This window comes from Primulina eburnea, chromosome 9, assembly GCF_022965805.1.
Source record: "Primulina eburnea isolate SZY01 chromosome 9, ASM2296580v1, whole genome shotgun sequence".
In the NCBI taxonomy this organism is placed as follows: domain Eukaryota; kingdom Viridiplantae; phylum Streptophyta; class Magnoliopsida; order Lamiales; family Gesneriaceae; genus Primulina; species Primulina eburnea.
In genome coordinates this window covers 20,851,832-20,860,448 of record NC_133109.1, presented here as the reverse complement: position 1 = coordinate 20,860,448, position 8,617 = coordinate 20,851,832, and the positions used below count along the sequence as shown (strand labels likewise).

General features: G+C 41.9%; 1 non-coding gene across 1 annotated transcript; it reads left to right on the top strand.

Annotated features, from left to right (window-relative positions):
- Positions 1 to 4,949: 4,949 nt before the first annotated feature.
- LOC140842235 (small nucleolar RNA R71) lies at positions 4,950 to 5,055 on the top strand. Its single transcript, XR_012120365.1, has one exon. It is a non-coding gene; the product is annotated as a small nucleolar RNA R71 (small nucleolar RNA).
- The last annotated feature ends 3,562 nt before the right edge of the window (positions 5,056 to 8,617 follow it).

Sequence of the window (8,617 nt, the reverse complement as noted above, 5' to 3'; positions counted from 1 at the left end):
TCCTTTGAGGTTAGTAGTAGTTGGGGATTTGGGGATCCATTTCCAATAACTATTCTTATTGTGTTGGTGTCTAAGTTTCTTGCATTTAGGTCTTATGTGGCCTATCTTACAACAGTAAGTGCATGTTGGTGGTGTTCTTAGTTTTGCCTTTGCGATAAGACTAGCGAAGTTGACTGATTTCTTTTCATATCCTAGACCTCCTTTGTCGAAGTTACACCTTTGCATGCTCAAGAGGTTTTCTAGTTTACCGCTACTCACATTGAACTTGTTGAAGGCTTTCTCTAAGTCTCTTAGGTTTGTCTTGAGCTTAGTGTTGTCATGCATCCTAGCTTCTAGTTCAGTTTTAAGTTGTTTATTCTCATTTCTAAGTGACTTAGCCTTATTGTACATACTAGTGTAAGCGGAGAGTAATTCATCGTAAGAGGGTACCTCGTCGTCATCCGAGTCGGTCAGATGATCTTCCTTTGCCATGAAGCATAGGGTAGACTCCTCTTCGTTGTCGCTGTCGCTCCACGTGGCTAGAAGGGCCTTCTTCTTGTCTTTGCCGGCCTTCTTCTTGGAGGGACACTCGTTTGCATAGTGACCCTTTTGTTGACAGTTGTAGCAGGTCACTTCCTTCTCAATCTTTTTGTCCTTCTTGTTGAAGTTGGAACTCCGCATGAATCTTTTGAACTTTCTAGTGAGGAGTGTCATTTCTTCATCGTCGCTATCTTCAAGTTGACTGGTCAAGGCGATCCCTTTCGCCTTTACTTTGTCGTCATCTTTCTTTGTCTCCTTCCGGGTAGATACTTCAAGTTCATGGGTCTTTAGGGTCCCATGAAGTTGATCAAGGTCGTAGGATGCCGCATCTCCCTTGTTGGATTCAATGATAGCCGTGCGCTTTGCATCCCATTCCGCCAGTAGTGCTCGAAGGGCTCTCCTCCATACTTGTTTAGTTGGGTAGTTCTCACCAAGTTGGGCAAGCTCATTGATGATTTGGGTGAGCCGCCGGAACATGGTGTCGATATCCTCCTTGGGTTCCATCTCAAAGGTCTCGTACTTGAGTTGGAGAAGATCTATCTTCGTTTCTTTGACTTGATTGGTTCCCTCGTGGCAAATCTCCAATTTGTCCCAAATCTCTTTGGCGGAGGTGCAAGCCGAGATTCGGTTGTATTCATTCATATCTAGGGAACAATGAAGAATATTCATAGCTTTAGCATTTTGAGAGATAAGTTTCATATCGTCCTTGGTGAGGTCATCCATTCCCTTAGGAATTTCCTTATCATCCACCGTTTTCATGGGGATATAGGGACCTTTCACCGTTATTTTCCAAAGGTCGTAATCGACGGATTGGATGTATAGAGATATTCTATTCTTCCAATATCCGTAATTGGTACCATTGAAAAGAGGGGGACGATTTGTGGATTGTCCTTGGGCATACTCGCTTGCTAGATTGGCCATTTTAAAAGATTTTGAAAAACTAGGCTCTGATACCACTTGAAGAACCTAAAGGGGGGGTGAATAGGTTCTTTAAGGCCCTTTAGCGTTTTTAAAACGAGTTTGCAAAAATTGCAAGCGGAAGACTTGAGGGACAATCACAAATAAAAATGAATGCGTAAAGTAAGTGCGTAAAATAAATGCGTAGTAAAGTAAATGCGTAAAGTAAAGAGGGATAGAGATGTTTATGGAAGTTCGACGAAGAATCGTCTACGTCTCCCCTTCTCGATGAGGATCGAGGTATCACTATGACGACTTGGCTTCAGGAGCTCCAAGCTAGCTTTTACAACCACGCCTCGATGCGTCTACTTGGCCTTGAGGGCTCCAAGGATAGCCACGAACTTTACAACCCACTCAAGAGTATTACTTTCACTCTTTTTCTACAACTCTTTTGATATTACAACTCTTTTAATCAACGCACACAAGAGATAGTAGAAAGCTTTGTAAGAGACTAGAGAGAATGGAGTGGGATGATTGAGAATGCATCCTCAAAGGCCTATTTATACTAGTCTTGGACGCCAAGGTTCGGATCTTCTGTTTATACTTCGGAACGTCCGATGTGATTGAAATCAATTTGCGTAATTCTGGAATGACTTCGGATCTTCCGTTCTTGACTTCGTAGGGTCCGAACATATGCTTCGGAGGGACCGATCAAACTTCGTTTCTTCTGAACAGTTCTTTTAGACAGTGTATGAACAATTTCGGAAGGTCCGAACTCCAGTTCGTACCGTCCGAACATTCCCGCGTTTCCAGAGATTTGAAATCTTCAACACTTCGTAGCTTCCGATCATGTCCATCGTAGCGTCCGAAATCTACTCAATCAACAGTCAGATCAATTTGTCTCCGGATTGAAGTGATTTGATTGCTTGTGTTCGGAACGTCCGATCCAGTCTTCGGAACGTCTGAACTTGCTCCTCGCAGCTTCCGAACAGCTTCTATTTTGCTTCTGATTGGCACAATTTCGGAACGTCCGAACCAAATTTCGGATCTTCCGAACGTAACCTTGTTCTTAATTTCCAGCATGCCTCAATATAAAACATCAGTACATTTTTAATCCAAGTTTTGGTATCATCAAAACAAAAACTTTGGGATATGTTACAGCATTAAAAACATTAATCTCATCCTCGAGATTTATATGCGTTTAAGGCGTAACAACCCGCTAACCTCTCAAGCATTTGATCAATGAAGGGAAGGGGAAAGTGGTCTTTTCGGGTGGCATCATTCAATTTTCTATAATCAATGCACACACGCCATCCTGTAACAGTTCTGGTGGGTATTAGTTAATTATTATCATTTGCAATCACAGTAATCCCACCCTTCTTTGGCACACATTGAACCGGACTTACCCATGCACTATCAGAGATAGGATAGATAATACCTGCATCGAGAAGCTTAATCGTTTCGGCTTTCACTACATCTTGCATCTTTGGATTTAATCTTCTCTGAGGTTGCACAAAAGGTGAGTACTTGTCTTCCATCAAGATTTTGTGCATACAGACTGATGGATTGATCCCTTTGATATCCGCCACCTTCCACGCAAACGCACCCTTGTGTGCTTTCAAGACTTTCAACAGTTTGTCCTCCATCACACCTGTCAAATCAGCAGAAATAATGACAGGTAAAGTGTTACGCTCACCTAGGTATACGTACTTTAGGTGTGGAGGCAGTGGCTTCAGCTCGAGCGTCGGTGGCTCCTCCAGGCTTGATTTCTGTGGGATCAAGTCTTTTTGATCTCCAAATCTTCTAACCTCATCTTCATTGACCTTCTCCATGGATGGTTGGCATTCAAGTATGCCACTATTTCAGCTTTTTCGTCGTCCAAATCATCTTCTCCCAATGCAGTGGTGATAGCGGCCTCCAAAGGATCTCTCAAAGCATCCTGCACATAGTTAGACACAAAGGCATCAAAAGCATCAATTCTAAAACAGCTATCAGAATGCAGTGTGTGCTTAAGTGCATTAAAACATCAAAAGTAATCTCCTCCTCACCCACTCGCAATCTCAACTTCCCTTCTTGAACATCAATCAGTGCCTTGCCAGTCGCAAGGAATGGTCTCCCCAAAATGAGAGGCATCTCGGTATCCTCCTCCATGTCGAGCACCACGAAATCGGCAGGAAAGATGAATTTGTCCACTTTCACTAGCACGTCCTCAATCACTCCGCGGGGGTACTTGACAGATCTGTCAGCCAGTTGCAAGGACATCCTCGTTGGCTTAGGCTCGCACAACCCAAGTTTCCTAAACACAGAAAATGGCATCAGATTAATACTTGCACCAAGATCACATAATGCTTTATGAAAAACAACATCACCAATCATGCAAGGAATAGAGAAACTCCCTGGGTCTTTTAGCTTCGGTGGGATTTTGTTTTGCACCAAAGCGGAGCAATTCTCGGTTAAGTTGACTGTCATATGATCCTCCAACTTCCTCTTATTAGCTAAGATATCCTTCAAAAAATTTTGCATAACTAGGCATTTGCATTAGAGCATCGGCAAAGGGAATATTGATATGCAACTTTTTAAACACCTCGAGAAACTTACCGAATTGTGCATCTGGTTTTGCTTTTTTAAGTGCTGCAGGGAAAGGAGGAGGTGTAACGATTTTTGGTTGTGCAGTGGGTGCTGGTGTGGAGTTAGAAGACTTACCTTTAGATGTCGCGGTTTGCTCATCCACTGTTTGAGTTTTCTCTTTTTCCCTTGACTCTAAAACTTTCCCACTTTTCAACTCAATAGCCTTCACTTGCTCTTTTGGATTCGTCTCTGTGTTACTTGGCAAGGTGCCTTGCTCTCTACTTGCTATCATCTTTTCTAATTGACCAATCTGATTTTCAAGTCCCTTAATCGACGCATCCTGATTTTGAAGTCTAGTTTCAGTGGATGAAATAAACTTAGACATCATTAGCTCCAAGTTGGACTTTTCTTCTCTAGGAGGATCGGATCTGTACATCGGTTGTTTGTCATATTGTTGTCCTCCTTGCGGTCTAGTTTGACTGTTTTGACCGCCCCATGAGAAGTTAGGATGTTGCCTCCACCCAGGATTGTATGTGTTCGAATAAGGGTCATGCCTTGGGCGGTTTTGGACTCCCACTTGATTCACCGGTGCCTCATTTTGCACATAGAAGGGATTTCCATCTTGACAGTCTTTCACATAGTGCTCTCCTCCACACTTTTCACAGAATATCTCTTGAAGACGCATAGCCGTGCCACCCACATTCAAGCCGTCTATTTTCCTGTTTAAAGCGTCAAGTTGTGCAGTAATAGCAGAAAAATCAGTTACCTGGTGAACTCCTGCACTTCTCCGCTGGTTGTTCCTGTCAGATTAAGGATGATAGCTGCTAGCAGCCATCTCCTCCAACAACTCATATCCTTCTTCCGCAGTCTTCCTCAAAAGGTTCCCACACGCAGCAGCATCTATCATAGGACGGTTAGGAGTAAGCAAACCGTAATAAAATGTTTGAACGACTAACCCAAGTGGTAACTCGTGATGTGGGCAACTTCGTAGTAGGTCCTTGAAGCGTTCCCATGCCTCATATAAAGATTCCTGATCGAATTGAGCGAATGTTGTAATGTCTACCCGCAGCTTCATGGTCTTGGAGGGAGGGAAGTATTTGATGAGAAAAGCTTTCGCCATGTCGTCCCACGTAGCGATCGAACCTACATGCAAACAATTTAACCACGCTTTAGCTTTATCACGTAAAGAGAAAGGAAATAAACGCAACCTAACAGCATCATCAGAAACTCCATTGAATTTAAAAGTATCGCAAATTTCAAGAAAATCTGCGATGTGCGTGTTTGGATCATCCACTGCAGTTCCTCCGAATTGGACTGTGTTCTGAATCATCTGGATTATGGCTGGCTTGATTTCAAAGTGATAGGTCTCACAATGCTAGGGCGTGCACCCTCCAAAGAAGGTTGGGTGTAGTGCCCAAATTTAATACACGTATAACTCATGCATTCATTTAATTATTAAATCATTTAAATTAATTTTAAATGAGTTTTAGCGATGCATGATTTACTTAAATGCGTTATTTTCAAATTATCTATGTTTATGTGATGCACGTTAAAATGTCTTTCGAGTTCCATGTTTCAGGCGATCATTCGAGGCGGGATTGAGGAAAAGACCCGGTGACGATTTGTGGCAATTTAAAATGTGGTATTTTATTTTAAATTGAGAATGGGACGTTTTAAATAATTTATTAAGTTGTTAGTATTTTTAAAGCTTTAATAATGTATTGAGTGAATTAAGAGTTTAAGACCTTTAAAATTAGTGTGTAGATATTTTAATTGTAGAGTTTTATTTAACTAGTGTGTGTTAACTTTTTATTATTATTTTAAATAGTTTATTTAGTTAAGAGTTTTTCCTAATTAAAACGCACACACACACACACACACTTTACACACACTCACACACACTTACACGTTTTTACACACACTAAACACACACACTCACCTTAAGTTTCAGTTTTTATTATTTTGAGGAGAGAAAACCTAGGGTTCTTACTCCTTCAAGCAGCCGCCCCCTTCCCTCTTCGATTTCCAGCAATTTTTCGTGTGTTTCCTTCGAAGATTTTAGCGCCACGTTCGTCCCGGATCAACCTCGCTTCCATCTCCGCTTCGGTGTCGTCGTACGGTATTTTTAAATATCAAAAGGCACGTATATTCTGTTCTTTCTGCATCGATCTTGTCATAGTATGCGTTGTGTATTTTTATGCGTGAAAATTTATGTATGACGTTCGTCGTTTGAGCGGAAATTGATTTGAATGCGTTTGAAATACTTTTTAGATCTGAAATCTCGTAACTTGCTGTTCTTCTCAAAACTGCGATTTTTCCATCGAGAATTTGAGAAAACTTTCAACTACAAAATTGTAGAACTTTTCGATACCTTCGTTTTGATATAAAATTCGAGATTTTTGGATGACAATTGAGTGAGTTATGGCGTTTTTCGTGGGACTGCTCAAACTGCGACTTTTACGATAATTGTGTTCTCGAAGTTTATTTGTTGCAGGCTTCGTTGGAGATCGACGGACGATCGTTGTTGCACCTAGGTATGATTATTATGTTGTTGGGTCGATATGTGGTACGTCGGTTAGTGTCGATAGGCACTCGAATGCATTAAAATTCGTAGGAAAGAAATTAGTGTCGATTGTCACGTTTTTGAAATTGTATGCGTCGTAAGATGAACGTCGTGGCTTGAGATGTTGTACGAAATTGGTTTTATGTTTTGGTATGCTAGGATGGGTCTCGGGGTGTCGGTTCATAGTTCGTGCAACCGGGTCTAGAAAGTTAAGCAAAGCATGTACAAGAATTTTCGTAAGTTCGCGATCACAGAGCCTGCACGGACCCTTACACGGGGTCCGTGCCCTTGTTCTTCCGGAGTGCCCTTTTTCCAGAGTCTGCACGGACCCTGGCACGGGGTCCGTGTCCACCCTTTTTCATGGAGTCTTTCACCCGAGTCTACACGGACCCCTACACGGAGGTAGGCACGGGGTCCGTGTCCCTTCTTCTTTCCGAGTGTCACTGCACCGCACCTAGACGTACCTGTACACGAACCCGGGGTAGGGGTCTGTGTACTCACTGTTTGGGAAAGAATTGTAAGTATATTTTGGAATTTGACGTCATGGTTTAGTACAAGGATTTTCAAGGTCGTGTCATGGGAAATGTTAGAACGTCCTAAGTATTGATTGGACTTGAGAGTAAGTATGATTCCTACGTTTAAGTTATGCAAATTTATGTTAGTTGTTGCCGCAACGGCCCCGCTCGAAGTCCAACGAATCCCTCAACGCCAAGTAAGTATGTTGACGTGCAAAGAAAATATTTTAAGTTTTTGAGGTATGCTAAATGTCTTGTGACCGAAGTATGTTTAGGATTGGAAAGCGTTAAATTATGAACGGGGACCAATCCGCCTGTTAAATTATGAACGGGTTAGATCATGGTTGGAAAGCGTTAAATTATGAACGGGGACCAACCAGCCCGTTAAATTATGAACGGGGATCTTATGTATGTGGCAGCGGATACGTCCCTTTCAGCCCAGTACTGTGGTGTGTCTGATCAGGCGTTTATTATGTTAAGGGTCACTTGCTTTGAAACATCCTCTACGCAAAATGATGAAGTTATGTATGTTTACGTATGCAGTATGTTTAAGAAAGTTTATGTTGATGGCACGTCTAGTTTTGTATGCACGTACGTTCAAGTTCGAGTTATGTATGTCATATTTTAAAGTTGCATGTGATCTTATTACGTAGTACTCGTTATTCCAGTTTATACGTGTTGAGTCTTTAGACTCACTAGACTTGATCGATGCAGGTGAGTATGTTGATGAGGAGGCAGGAGGTGGTGACCAAGGGAGAGGCTTGGACTGAGCGGCAGGCTAAACCCGAGGACCGCCCATGTTATTTTACGATTCTTTTTATGCAAGTTTAAAATACTCTGATGTTATGTTTCATTTCAAAACTTTTGGAACAGTGTTTCCTTTTAGCAAATTTTATTGGTGATGTTGATTTCAAATATTTTTATTGATGAAGGATGTAGTGACGACCGTATTTGATTTCATTTCCGCATTTCATTTAGTTTAAAAGAAAATTTTTAATTTTTCGCAAATTTTAAGTAGTAAAGAATACGGTTCGTTACAGTTGGTATCAGAGCCAGGTTCTTGTAAAGGGTTACGCCTACTGCCAGTCGCAAGAAGCTCTCGAAGTCACACCTCAAGTCTGTAAGTTTTATAGTTTTGAGTTATGCTATGTACTATGCATTAGGTCATGATTTCAGCATGTTTATGTTTTAAAGTTCAAAATTACGTGCATCTTATGATATTAGTATTATGTTCATGCATGTTGGGTTTACGTGTTGGGTAAATGTTAGAACAGTATGCCCCTCAGACATGGGATCGTGCGTGTAGCAGGCGATGAGAATTTCAAAACCCAGGATGGGGAGAGGGTCACTTCTCCTCATCCACCCCAGATATGCAGGCTCAGATGCTTGCAGGGATGACCCAGTTCTTCGTACAATTTGTGGGGAACCAGACTGCAGTAGACACAGGGGCGAGGCCCAGACTGGAGGCGGTCTATGAAATATTTAGGAGGATTATTCCGAAGGATTTTTCGGGGACCATTGACCCGATGATAACGAAAGAATAGATTAAGTCCAT